Consider the following 14,697-nt stretch of genomic DNA (forward strand, 5'->3'; position numbering starts at 1 on the left):
GTACATGGCCATTTAGTGTGAAGGTAACCTCCATTCAAAATGTCCGCCCTCAGATACCTTTCATTCCTTACTGTACCCCTTGGTTTATCACTATATATATATATATGAACACCATTTATATATTTTATTTAACATCATCAAGTAATCAAAGAAATGACAAAATGATATCGCAGAAGTCTACCGAAAGCCATAACAGAAATACAGTATATCATGTTAGAATTCAAAATGACACATTTTTCCATTTATGTCAATTTTTAGTTATGTTTATTACATACAATTCTAAACATACTGTTGATATTTGTCAGTCACCTTTTCATTACAGCGATAGCTGTAATTTGTAGTTTAGAGCTATGGATAGATTTGTGGACCAGTATATTTCTATGAAGGTTTCCTTTTATGTTTGATTTGTAGTTTTAAGGTTACTTACATTTCTAAGTTGTTTTGTTCTACTGTGTGCTTTTTAAGCTGTTCCAAAGCAGCTTGCTGTGATTCCAGTGATGTAGCTTTGTGAACATTCCAGAGGCAGTGAAAGCAGGTCAGACATACAATGTGGTGAGCAGTATAAAAATTGAGTGCATTTTAATGACTAGAAAGAACTGGAAAAACGTACAAGAACATGATTAATTACACGTGAACACAGTAGATGTCTGGATGGTACAATGGTCTTATCAACATTACTTAATGCACTGCCTTTTGCATCCAGGAACATGCTCAGATGCACAGCCACAATTACAATTATTCTGATGTGTGAAATCAGCTTATTTGAATACAGAATGCCACAATGTCTTAGCACTGTTTGCAAGGATTAAGATCTTTGCACTTTGTGTCACTTTTGATAAAAAAATAAATAAATAAAAACATACTGCTGTGAACATTGCAGGTAAAAATGGACAGATTTCTAATGAATCTCAATCTGTTCTGGCTAGCCACTGGAAACCGACACGCAAGACTAATGCATCAATATGTATAATATTAGATAGACCCCTATGTTTCCAAATTACTGCATGCCACAATGATAATATGCATGTTTCACTTATCGTACATAGCATGCTGCTTCAAAATACATTGTGCCATTCTGCACTGCACATGTAACAAACTCCTAATATGGTTTCTATTAATGATTCCGTGCTAACGTTCTCAGTGGCATCTTCCCATGTCATTGTTGTGCCTTTGAGAGTAATGCAATCAGTGATGTACATTTTCCCACATGACATTAGTAGGTGTCCATAATTTCTGTAAGTTGATCAGAAACCAGATAACAGAATTAAAATAAGAAATACAGCTAGAATAAAATATTTGGTTGAATAGACACAACACAATAAATCTTCATAGCAATGCAAAATGTAATTGAATTGTCATTCTAGAAGTTTGCACATCATGCATCCTCATCTACAATCACTCACATAGTGATGGGTTATTAATTGTGATAAACACTGAGGTTGTTGATCTGAGGCTATTGTAGTATCATAGTTACCATGATTCTACAATGGTAATGCTATTGTAGTACCATAGTTACCTCTACAATGGTAATGCAGTGGTATTCAATTACAGATGCACTTTTTCGACATTTCTATGGTATTACCATGATAGTACCATGAACTACCATAAATGCAAAGGTACTGGTGATGCTATGTTTTTTTTTCCTGTTTTCCTAAAAGCAAATAGATTCAGTTTCCTTCCAATTTTATACTGAACATTGTGGTTCTGTAGCAGTACTGGTGTTCAGGAAACATATCCATACATGACAGTATTTATAACAATACATTATGGTAGTGAATGATGCTAGCTGTTCTAAACTTGCAGTATATGATAGGCATTTGAAATTAGCTGAAATATTGTTTTGGTTTTTAAAATAGTGCAATGAAATAGGTTAACGCAGGCAAGGGCATCACAAAGGGTGAGGCAATCCACACACAGGCGGAGGGCGGGCTCGAACCCAGGACCTTTCAAACTGAAGCATAGGTGCTTTTTAGCAAACTTGAGTCGAGCATTCATGCTCTTCTTAGTGGTTTCTGCCTTGCTACTCTGCCATGAATCCCATTTTTGCCTAGTGTCTTTCTGATGGTGGATTCATGAACACTGACCTTAGCCAATGTGAGAGAGACCTGCAGATCCCTGGATGTTGTTCTAGGGTTCTTTGTGACTTCCTGGACGATTTTACACCTTGCTCTTGGACAGATTTTGGCAGGACGGCCACTCCTGGGAAGATTCACTACTGTGCCAATCTTTCTCCATTTGGACAATATGGCTCTGACTATGGTTTGGTGGAGCCCCAGAGTCTTAGAAATGGCTTTGTAACCCTTTCCAGACTGATAGGCATCAACAAATTTTTTCTGGAGGTCTTCAGGAATTTCTTTTAATCATGGCATGATGTGTCTCTAGAACCTGTGTGCTGACAACTTCACTCTGATGGTAAAGGCCAAAGTTAATCAGATTTATAGTGGGCAGGGCTGGCCCAAATCAAGCCTCATTGTTAACCAAAGCATTCAAACAGCTGACCCTAATTATCCTTTAATTGGGTTGAGTTAACTAGGGGGGCAATAACTTTTTCACACCTGAAGATTGCATGTTTGTTTACAATGCACATCAAACAAATGAAAGAAGCACCAAACTATGGTGTCATTTTTTCTCTCAGACTCCCTACTACAACCCATAACAAGATCTGACCAAATTCAATGTGAAAAATGTGCAAAAATACAGAAAATCAGACAGGGGGTAAATACTTTTTCACGGCACTGTATATATATATATATATATATATATATATATATATATATATATATATATTGAATATAACCTTTTAAGTAAGTTTAAGAAAAAAAGTACCTTTTTCCTTGTGGGAGTTCCAAATCCAACTAAGTACATTTTCGAAATTGATAGAAAAGGATATTGAAAATATTGTAAAGAAACATCAAACTTCAAAATGTTCTATATAAATATAACTCAAAGTAAAGCAATTAAGGAACTACAAGATAATAAAATGATTATTATTAAATCTGCAGACAACGGTGGCTCTACTGTTGTTCAAAATTCTAATGATTATGTTACTGAAGCTTTAAGATAGCTAAACAGTAAAGACTGTTATGAGCCCCTACCTTCAGATACAATAATATGCTTTAAACAAGAGAGGGATGACATCTTCAACCAAGCTAAAGCTAGCAATGTGAGCACATCAAATCAGTATGATTTTTTGAGAGTTGTATATCCAATAATGCCAGTATTTTACACATTACCAAAAATACACAAAAATGCTTTTAAACCACCTGGAAGACTGATAGTGTTGGGTAATGATTCTATTTCTGAACCTTTAAGTCAGTTTATGGACCATTTTATTAAAGAGATTGTAAAAAAAAAAAAAAAAAAAAAAAAAAAAAAACTACTGTCTTATCTTGCTGATACTAGAGATGTTATCATATTGTTAGCACATTATACTGTTCCTGCAAAGGCTTATTTGGTTTCTTTTGATGTGGAGAGTTTGTCTAGCGATATACCATAAAGTTTATGATTTAACTATAGATTTGTTGTTACAACTACTTTTGTGGTAATTTGTGGTAAGATCCAATTACTTTTTTATTTAATAATAAGTACTATTTACAAATTCAAGGCACAGCAATGGGGCCATCCTTTGCACCCTATTCAAATTTATTTATGGGATATTGGGAAAGACTATTTATTAATGACAGATGCTCCTACAGTCCTTTGCAAAACATGCTTTTCTGGAAATGATATATTGATGACATCTTGATGGTGTAGACTGGATCTGAAGCTGAATTGATTATGTCTAGTGAATGCATTAATTTAAATAATTTCAATTTGAGATTTACAATGGAATATAGTCAATCACAAATACATTTTTTAGATTTACTAATTTCGATAAATTGCAATGCTACGCTAGACACTTCTATTTTTCATAAGACAACTGATAGAAACACGATCTTACATGTGAAAAGTGATCATCGAAAACACCTAATTTCTAATATACCTTATGGGCAATTGCTACGTTTAAAACGCATTTATAGTAACTCATTAGATTATGAAACTAAAGCGTTGGATATTCAGAATCAATTTCGATCTAGAGGATGTAATAATACAATGTTAAAATTGGTATTTTACAAAGTGGAAAAATTGAAACCCGTTAATAACGACCAACCAAACGAAGAAAGAATGATGTTTGTAATAGAACATAATCATATCTCCAATGAAATCCAAAAAATTATTTTGAAACATTGGAGTATTTTAAAATGTGATCCTAATCTGGTGTACTGTCGGCTATTCCGACGAGAATCTGTTTTAAAAGAGGCAGAAACTTAAAAGAGTCAATTGTTTCAATTGTTGTCATTTACAAGCTTAAATGCTCTTGTGCCTTAGTATATATCGCTCAAATGAAACAAAATTTAAAAACAAGGATAGCGCAACATAAGGCAGGTATTCGCAATTATAATTTAGACTATGCAATTGCTAGACATTATCAAACAATGAAACATGGTTCCGTTTCAAGCCTTAAATTTGTTGAGTTAGAAAAGGTGTCAATACCCTAGAGAGGGGGAAATATAATAAAGTTACTAATAAAAAGGGAAGCTTATTGGATATGAATTTTAAAAACAATGGAACCGCATGGCCTCAATGAACATTTAGATCTAAGTCCATTCTTGTAAATGTTGTAATCGGTATCATGATTATAATGTAGTTGATATGTTTTGATATATGTGATTGGTTGGCTTCTTCCTAATTGCTGTTTGATTTTAATTGAAAAAACATGGTCTATTCATCTATCAATTAAATTAAGAGACAAAATAAGTATTAACAAAGTGCTGCATTAAGATGTTATCTTGCCACTAATCTGATAATTGATATTATGATTGAATGTAATTAACCTGCATAAGAGAGGCGCTGCTCTTGTTTGATCTTACATTCATTACCTGATGAAGACTTGTTCCTGTCGAAATGCATTGTAGACGTGGACTTTTAAATCTCCTGCTTGTCTAAATAAAATGAAATAATCTTTCATCTTTGAGTTATTGTGTATCATTACGGAACATTGCAGAGTGTGCGACCTTAGCTGTCTCAATTATCCTGAGCCATGGGAAACTGAAGTTTGAAGGACCGTTGCCGGTTTATTGGCGTAAGTTAAGAGACAATTACTTGTACCATAGTCTCTTACCTTTCTGTGGTCAGCACCTTCATATATTGAAGCATTGTGCACAAGGTTACATTTTGACCGAGCCTTAGTGTAAAAGTATGTTCCTGTTTGTACAGAGATCCCACACAACGCCATCACCTTCAAGATATCCAGACACAGCGATATACGGTAAATCTTCTGTTTAGACAAGAACATCCAAGGACAACAGCACAATACCTTGCAGTCTTCCAATTAACTCAACTAGCCCATCATTAGAACATGAGGAGGGATGTGTGATATGTTTTCCACACACATTATATATAGGGTGTTTGATTTTCAGGTTCTACCCGTTTTAACATGATAACCTGTGAAGGCACTAAGCAGCGAGAACAGAGTACCTTGGATGGACTGGCCCGACAGTTCTTTCCCAGGGTTCAAGGGAAGTTGGCCAGCTAGAAAGGGGGATGAACTCCGGTGCATTAACTCATCGACCCGGAAGGGAAACGTTGTGGCAATTATACAATCGAGGGGTGGCTGCACTCACTTACCAAAGGGTCATGTGTGAGGATGTAAAAGGGGACGGAGCAACACAATCTGTTCCTTCGCTTTGGTTTGTGATGTTGAACCAGAAAGGACCTGTGCAAGACCCATTGATAAAACGTTTGTCTATAATTGTCTTGATTGTTATTATTAGATGGCTAACACATTCTGGAGCTGTCGCCAAGGGCCAGCACAAAACCGGAACAGCACTTAACTTCTGTCACGCATAAACCTGTATCACCCACCACGACCACTACAGCATGCACCCAGGACTGGTGACCGTGTTTGTACAGTCAATCAGTCTTTATTTTATATAGCGCCTTTCATAGTGGACCACCATCAGAAAGTACTTTACAAGATGCAGTAACAACAAGAAAATCCTTAATACATGATATATAGTTAAAAAAACAAAAACAAAACACATTAAATAGTGGAAAGTACATAATACATGAAATAGTAAACTAAAGGACAAAAAAAAGATGTTAAATACATAGACGTTAAATACATACATACATACATACATACATACATACATATATATATATATATATATATATATATATATATATATATATATATATATATATTATTATATATATATATTTTAAAGAGCTGCAAATAGATTTGTGGGTGGAGGTGGCAGGGCGAAGGGAGTTATGGCTTGTACCCTAATTTTCTTGAGAAATATTTTTGATGTCAATGTTTTTCTTAACTTTGTCCTATAACCATTGAATAATTTCCTTTCTTATATATTTTTTTCAGACCATGTACAAAAAAGTTCCCCTCTGCAACATTTGACAACATTAAAATCGTCATAACCAATAAACTTAACAATGAAGCAAGGCTAAAGAACAGGCGTTCTGGAAGTCTAGGATTTGATTTGATATCCGACTTCCGGTTCCATCCAACCATTGAGTCGTTCAATTCTGTGAAGGCATGTCATCAAGCTTAGTGATCTTCCTTGTCGGGAGGTAGATTTACAGTTTAGATTCCTTCTCCCCCAAATTTTAAATATTTAAACAAGTGGTAATATTGAGAGCTATTGCTGATAAGACCAGTTGAAGAGCCCCCAAATTTTATTTGCTTGCATTAAAAAGTTTCCCATCATGTTACTATTAATGTAATTTTGTTAGCTACAGTATTTAAAAATGTGGAAGCCTTTTCCTAATTCTCTATAACAGCTAATACAATTGTCACATTTTTTCAGATGAACACAGATCAAATGCAATAGTATTTTAACAAAAAAATCATGAAACCACTTTAAATCATGAAACCATGTAAAGATACCCCCAGCCATGCAACTACTGCTAAACAAGCAAATATAGCCATGTATTTATAGTAAAGCCCTGGAAGAAACCAAATATGAAATAGACAAAACAATGAATGCTTCAGTTCAAACCTGGGTTTTGTTACACAAATTCACATCTGGATTTTTTTACTAAAATTCACGCCACTGCTTCCTTCAAACCGAGTCAGCTAGTGTACTTACACTGGACCAAGGATTTGCGTACAATGACAGGGTTCTGGTGACATAAGCCCCGTGATAAAATTACAACCTCATATAGTTGAATATAGATTATATAATTCTTTAAAGAATCAGGTACAGTTAAGTACATGAAATAAATAGCTATGCAGTTGCTGTGATCAATTTGCATAACTGTTTAGGAAATAAGTGTGGGGCAGTAATTAATTTATCAACTACAACTCCTTTAAACTGCAAATGAAGGAGGAAACAAATACTTTATATTTTGATCTTTAAATTCTGTTATTTAAACAAGAGTTTAAACAGTTTGGATAACCACACAAAGCAGTTAGTCAAGGCTGTAGATTTAATTTTGCATTTTTTATTTGTGTAATGAATGCGGCAATGATGAAGCCATATAGCTGTAGGGTATTATTTATTTAATGTTATTGTTTGTGTCAGTAGGACTAGCCTGGGCACAGTGCCATTCAACTCTCAAGGGATTTCTTGGTACTGTAAGTTTGCTCAGCAAGTAATCTAACTAGAAAAAAAGATAAGTTTGTTTGGACATACAACACCATTTGTATTTTCTGTTACTTGAATCTGACTTTTAGATGTTGCTTAAGTGCCAGCTAAGAGTAGCAGGAACAATCTGGGGGAGAAATAATTCTCAAGAGTCAACCAAATTTAACAGAAAAAAAACATTAAAAAAAAACCAGGATTATTTCTAAATCAAAGTGAGAGAAACTATAGAATTACAAAAAAAGAAGCACAATCTGTAGATATGTAGTTACATTTTACATGTTAATAATATGATTTAAAATATGGTCTACACGTCTCTAATGCCAAACTCAAAAAACTGGTCCCTTCTTTTGTAATATAGGGATATTTTTATTACACCTATTATGTCTCCCTCTGCTCACCCTCTCATTTTATTTCTACCGCTGACCATCGACTCTTTCTACCTGCTACACTTGATCCAAATCTAATATGTTTAGGTTTTTACAGATGTTTTCTGTTTCTACTTCAACAACAAACCTCACACCAAATTGTTTTCTTTCTTCCGTATCTGTATACTTTGTTTTTAGTCAAATTATTAAACCGAAACAGGGTGCTGAAGCGGGGGTGGGGGGATGGGCAATATATACTTAGGAGGATGTGTGGTCCAATGGTTAAAGAAAAGGGCTTGTAACCAAGAGGTCTCCTTTCAAATCCCTGCTCACTCATGACTCACTGTTTGACCCTGAGCAAGTCATTTAATCTCCTTGTGCTCAGTCTTTCGTGTAAGATGCTCTTGTAAGTGACTCTGCAGCTGATGCATAGTTTAAGAACATAAGAAAGTTTACAAATGAGAGGAAGCCATTCCGCCCATCTTGCTTGTTTGGTTGTTAGTAGCTTATTGATCCCAGAATCTCATCAAGCAGCTTCTTGAAGGATCCCAGGGTGGCAGCTTCAACAACATTACTGGAGAGTTGATTCCAGACCCTCACAATTCTCTGTGTAAAAAAGTGCCTCCTATTTTCTGTTCTGAATGCCCCTTTGTCTAATCTCCATTTGTGACCCCTGGTCCTTGTTTCTTTTTTCAGGTCAAAAAAGTCCCTTGCGTCGACATTGTCAATACATGCTTGAATGCTTGAATTAGGTCGCCGCGTAGTCTTCTTTGTTCAAGACTGAACAGATTCAATTCTTTTAGCCTGTCTAATGACATGCCTTTTAAGCCCGGAATAATTCTGGTCGCTCTTCTTTGCACTCTTTCTAGAGCAGCAATATCTTTTTTATAGTGAGGTGACCAGAACTGAACACAATATTCAAGATGAGGTCTTACTAATGCATTGTACAGTTTTAACATTACTTCCCTTGATTTAAATTCAACACTTTTCACAATGTATCCGAGCATCTTGTTAGCCTTTTTTATAGCTTCCCCACATTGTCTAGATGAAGACATTTCTGAGTCAACAAAAACTCCTAGGTCTTTTTCATAGATTCCATCTCCAATTTCAGTATCTCCCATATGATATTTATAATGTACATTTTTATTTCCTGCTTCCAGTACCTTACACTTTTCTCTATTAAATGTCATTTGCCATGTGTCTGCCCAGTTTTGAATCTTGTCTAGATCATTTTGAATGACCTTTGCTGCTGCAACAGTGTTTGCCACTCCTCCTATTTTTGTGTCGTCTGCAAATTTAACAAGTTTGCTTACTATACCAGAATCTAAATCATTAATGTAGATTAGGAATAGCAGAGGACCTAATACTGATCCCTGTGGTACACCACTGGTTACCACACTCCATTCTGAGGTTTTTCCTCTAATCAGTACTTTCTGTTTTCTTCATGTTAACCACTCCCTAATCCATGTACACGTGTTTCCTTGAATTCCAACTGCATTCAGTTTGAGAATTAATCTTTTGTGCGGGACTTTGTCAAAAGCTTTCTGGAAATGTAAATAAACCATGCCATATGCTTTGCAATTATCCATTATCGATGTTGCATCCTCAAAAAAATCAAGCAAGTTAGTTAGACACGATCTCCCTTTCCTAAAACCATGTTGACTGTCTCCTAGGACCCTGTTACCATATAGGTAATTTTCCATTTTGGATCTTATTATAGTTTCCATAAGTTTGCATATAATAGAAGTCAGGTTTACTGGTCTGTAGTTACCTTGTCTGTCGGTACCACCCCTGTGCCAAGAGACTGCTGCATGATCTTGGTTAGCGGTTTGTAAATAACTTCTTTCATTTCTTTGAGTACTATTGGGAGGATCTCATGCGGCCCAGGGGATTTGTTTATTTTAAGAGCTCCTAATCCCTTTAACACTTCTGCCTCGGTTATGCTAAAGTTATTTAAAACTGGATAGGAACTGGTTGACATGTGGGGCATGTTGTCTGTATCTTTCTTTGTAAAAACTTTGTAAAAACACACCCTAGTCTCTGTAAGACACCTTGGATAAAGGTGTCTGCTAAATAAACAAATAAAAAATACAAGGAGTGCCCCTGTTTCAGCTAGCCAACTGCCTGACTTGGATGTTTAGCAGTTTGCCTAAAAATTAATTTCTTCCTTTAATTTAAAAAAAAAAACTTTTTGGGGTAGATTTAAAATTTGCTTATGTTTGTTTTATTGTTCTTACTCACCTAACATTAATAGTGATAAAAAGCAACATTACGTGTTAGTAAGTATCTGAAATAAAAAATATATAAATGTACTAAAAACTATAAAAATGGATATATAGCATTTTGGTATGAAATTCATCAATTTTTCCTTGACTTCTTTATTTACCCAGCAGGTGGCATCTTTTTAAATATGTCTAAGAAGTTTTAAAAATGTTATATATAGCAAGGGAACACATTTTAAGTCAGTATTAAATATGTAGTGAACGTGCATAATACAAAAAAGTTATTTCAAGTAAGTGCTATGAAGTTAACGAAATATTTTTACATTTTACTATTTTGCATTTGTTAATATATGCTGTGATGACATCGCTATCATCCAGGTTGATATCAGTCTTCAACTAGTTTAATTGTTTTGTGACAGAAGCATTGCAGACATGCTAATGTTTCATCCACTTGCCATGAAACCAGTATAACATGGTTTCATCTGACTCGTGTACTAAAAACCTATGGCTGTGCTTGACTCTAATGAGTATCCGACATCACTTTAGGAGTTGCAAACCAATGCATTAATTAACACTGATAACACTATGTAACACAATTTTTGTTCCTGGGTAGTAAGTGTTATTTCCTAATTGTTTATGCCTCAAAAGTATAGAAAATGGCTATTATTCCCCACAAACTTTGCTTTTGTGACCAGGACAGTGATATTTTGAAATATCACTATTTCCAATGGGAAAACGGGCAAATGTGTGTAGTTTTTCGAGATTTACGATCATACTGTATTTACAGTATAATCATAAATCTCGAAACACTACTCACTTCTAAATCTTTTGTAATCATTTTTGTATTACTTTAGTATAAATACATGTTAATTTGGATTCATATGTTGTTTTTTTCTGACTTTATGTGAACGAAAAGACACACATTTGCCCGTTTTCCCATTGGAAATAGTGATATTTTGAAATATCACTGTCCTGGTCACAAAAGCAAAGTTTGTGGGGAATAATAGCCATTTTCTATACTTTTGAGGCATAAGCAATTAGGAAATAACACTTACTACCCAGGAACAAAACAAAACAAAAAAAATATGTTACAGTGTAATGACATCTGCACAGCATAAAGTTATAATCCGACCATGTAAATACTGGTAAGCATTAATAACATGAGATGCTGTAACAAAAAACTCACGGTAAAATTCTAAAGGGTAAACCAGTTTAGGCTATAAGTAAATATGAAACAGTTATCCTTTCAGGATTATATGGAATAATGTAGCAAAAGCTATCCAAGTTATAAACAGGTCTACAACAATACAGTATAGCTGAAGTTCTGGGACGAAGGATATTAATCCTATTAAAATGGGGATTTAAGAAACGGTTGAGCCTGTAAACTAGAATAATAAATAATAATAAATAGGATCCTGCCAATTACATTTCCCATAATGATTAGAAGCTGATCGATAGTGATCACTCTTGACTATTTCTATTGACTCCAGTTAATGAATTACCCACATTATCAACAGACAATAAGAATGTCCTTGGACCCTGGCAGTAGAAACTTAACAATTAAAAACAAATATGTGTATATTATTCATCTTGGGTATAACATTTATTTTGTAAATGAAGATGTTAAAAAAAAGTATCTAGAAATAGAATGTATTATGCAATTCCTATGATTACTATGATTACTGTGACAATTTCCATCACAAAAGTTGTGCTTTTTTTCAAACATAAATTTTAACACATAAAACAAGTTTGAGGGAAACATAGCTTCTTATCTTTAAAGTAAACAACCTGTCAATTAAGCTATGTAAGTAAACAGAGACAAGTATAGATGGTTCACAAAAGTCTTAGCTGTCTATGTAAAGTTTGGTATGGTTTGTTGACGGATTCCCGTAGTTAAACAGATAAGAAGGGACTCATAGCAAGTAATCGAACATAGCCGATAGTGGCTCCCTAAAAAAAAAAAAACACACTGGGAACAAAACACAGGCTGCAATGGATTTAAGCCTAAAACCACCATATTGGTAGTAAACCAATGGTAAATGCATTTAACTGTAGTAGGATTAGGAAAACTACTAATATAGTTTCCTGTAGCCCCATGAAACTTCACAAGTTCACATGGCAAAACTCTTTTAAAGACCACAGAAATTATCTTTCAAAAAGATTTTGTAATTAAAACTGCCTTTTGAAAAAAAAAATAATATGCTGGGAAATTTGACTTGAATATGTGGTGGTATTTTAACAAGGATAAAAAGCCCTAGACTTCTAAATTACGCTGAATTATTCTAAGCAGTAAGGTGTCTTTTCCTCCTCTGAATCTACATACTGTTACAATAGCAGACTGGCAATCACCATAGCTTCCAAACTCTGCATGTAGAATAATCAATAAAGAACGTTGGTCTGCAGTATAGCAGTTTCCAGATGAAAACAATGAACCGAGAACCAGGCTGAGGCATTCAAACTAAAATAAATAGTAAATTTGGCGAAATAATCCCCTCACAGGTTCCTTAGCTGGTTACTTTCGAACAACAGTTTTTATTTGGGACAATGCTATGCTTCATGTTCAACTGAGATGTATTATTTGACCAATATTATGCTGGATTTTCTATCTAATATTCAAAGGCATAAACGTGTTTGGTATTTTGGTCTGTTATTGGAACACCTCAACACTAAGAAATCAATAAGTCCATCTTAATGACATGTTAGTTTGAATATATATTTTTAATAAGGGCGTACTACTCTACAACCAGGTCATAATGCTTATGCAACAGGCAGTGTTGGGTGCCAGAGATGAGGTCATATGAGTGGTATTGTGCTGTCATCTAGCGCCAGAAGACTGAATGAAGCCAAGACAGAAAGTGAAGGTTTAGGTATTTCCAAGTAAAAACGGTATATATTGTGACAACAAAGTAATTGATTTGTAATTTAAAACCTGGTAATAAAGTTAAGTTTACAACACATTTCAAAGAAGACCAGGACAGCAGATTATAAAAAGGTGTATAGCTCCTAGTTCAAAGGAGCCAGGCTCTTTTTTTTTTTTTTTACAGTGGTTAGAAAAGAGTATGGTCGCAGGTTGTGCAGTCAGCATTTGCCTATGACATTTGTGAGCTGTGCTCAGGTCAAGTTGGAGCCCAGTGTCCCGTTCATAGATGTGCCTATTTATCCATCATAATGGTGGTAATTATAAAAAACAAAAACACAAGTTACTTTTAAAACATTTTGGCCTATATTTTCCCTTATGGGCAAGTCGCTGACAAATTGCTCTCATCCACTAAATTTATTACATGGGCAACTTGCCCACAGTGAAAAATCGACCCATAGAGAAATCGTTCTCTTTATTATAGATAATATTCAGTCATGAATACTAAGTCAAAATGTCTTATGAATTGTAATTAACATATCTATTCATGGTTTTATCGTGACAAGATAATGAAGACCAAAATAGCACTGTTCCGTTACTCTCTGGGTTGGCTGAAATTGTACAAACTAAATGAAGGTACTGCATGCATAGAGAAAAGTGTAAATTATACTGCATGCAGGAAATATTGAAAAGAAGGCATCTATGAAATATCATATGAGAGATCAGAAATGTATTCATCTAGACCAGGTTGAAGAAATCCTGGTCCTGGAGGGCCGGTGTCCCTCCTGGTTTTTGTTCCAACTGTACACTAAATTGCTTAATTGGACCAATTAAGCTTCTAATAAGCACTTAATTGGTCCAATTAAGTAATTAAGGGGACAGTTGGAACAAAAGCCAGGAGGACACCAGCCCTCGGTCCTCATGGGACAACTTGGTGGGCCACCCTTCATCTAGACAATGTGGGGAAGCTATAAAAAAGGCCAATAAGATGCTCGGATATATAGTGAAAAGTGTTGAATTTAAATCAAGAGAAGTAATGTTAAAACTGTACAATGCAATAATAAGACCTCATCTAGAATAATGTGTTCAGTTCTGGTCACCTCACTACAAAAAAGGATATTGCTGCTCTAGAAAGAGTGCAAAGAAAAGCGACCAGAATTATTCCTGGTTTAAAAGGCATGTCATATGCAGACAGGCTAAAATAATTTAATCTATTCAGTCTTGAACAAAGAAGACTATGCAGCGATCTGATTCAAGCATTCAAAATTCTAAAAGGTATTGACAATGTTGACCCAAGGGACTTTTTTGACATGAAAAAAAAAACAAGGACCAGGGGTCACAAAAGATTAGACAAAGGGTCATTCAGAACAGAAAATAGGAGGAACTTTTTTACACAGAGAATTGTGAGGGTCTAGAACCAACTTCCCAGTAATGTTGTTGAAGCTGACACCCTGGGATCCTTCAAGAAGCTGCTTGATGAGATTCTGGGATCAATAAGTTACTAACAACCAAACGAGCAAGATGGGCCAAATGGCCTCCTCTCGTTTGTAAACTTTCTTGTGTTCTAATACATTTAGAAAGTATTAAAGACAAACAGCTCAAATGTG

Source organism: Polyodon spathula, chromosome 3, assembly GCF_017654505.1.
Source record: "Polyodon spathula isolate WHYD16114869_AA chromosome 3, ASM1765450v1, whole genome shotgun sequence".
Taxonomy (NCBI): Eukaryota; Metazoa; Chordata; class Actinopteri; order Acipenseriformes; family Polyodontidae; genus Polyodon; species Polyodon spathula.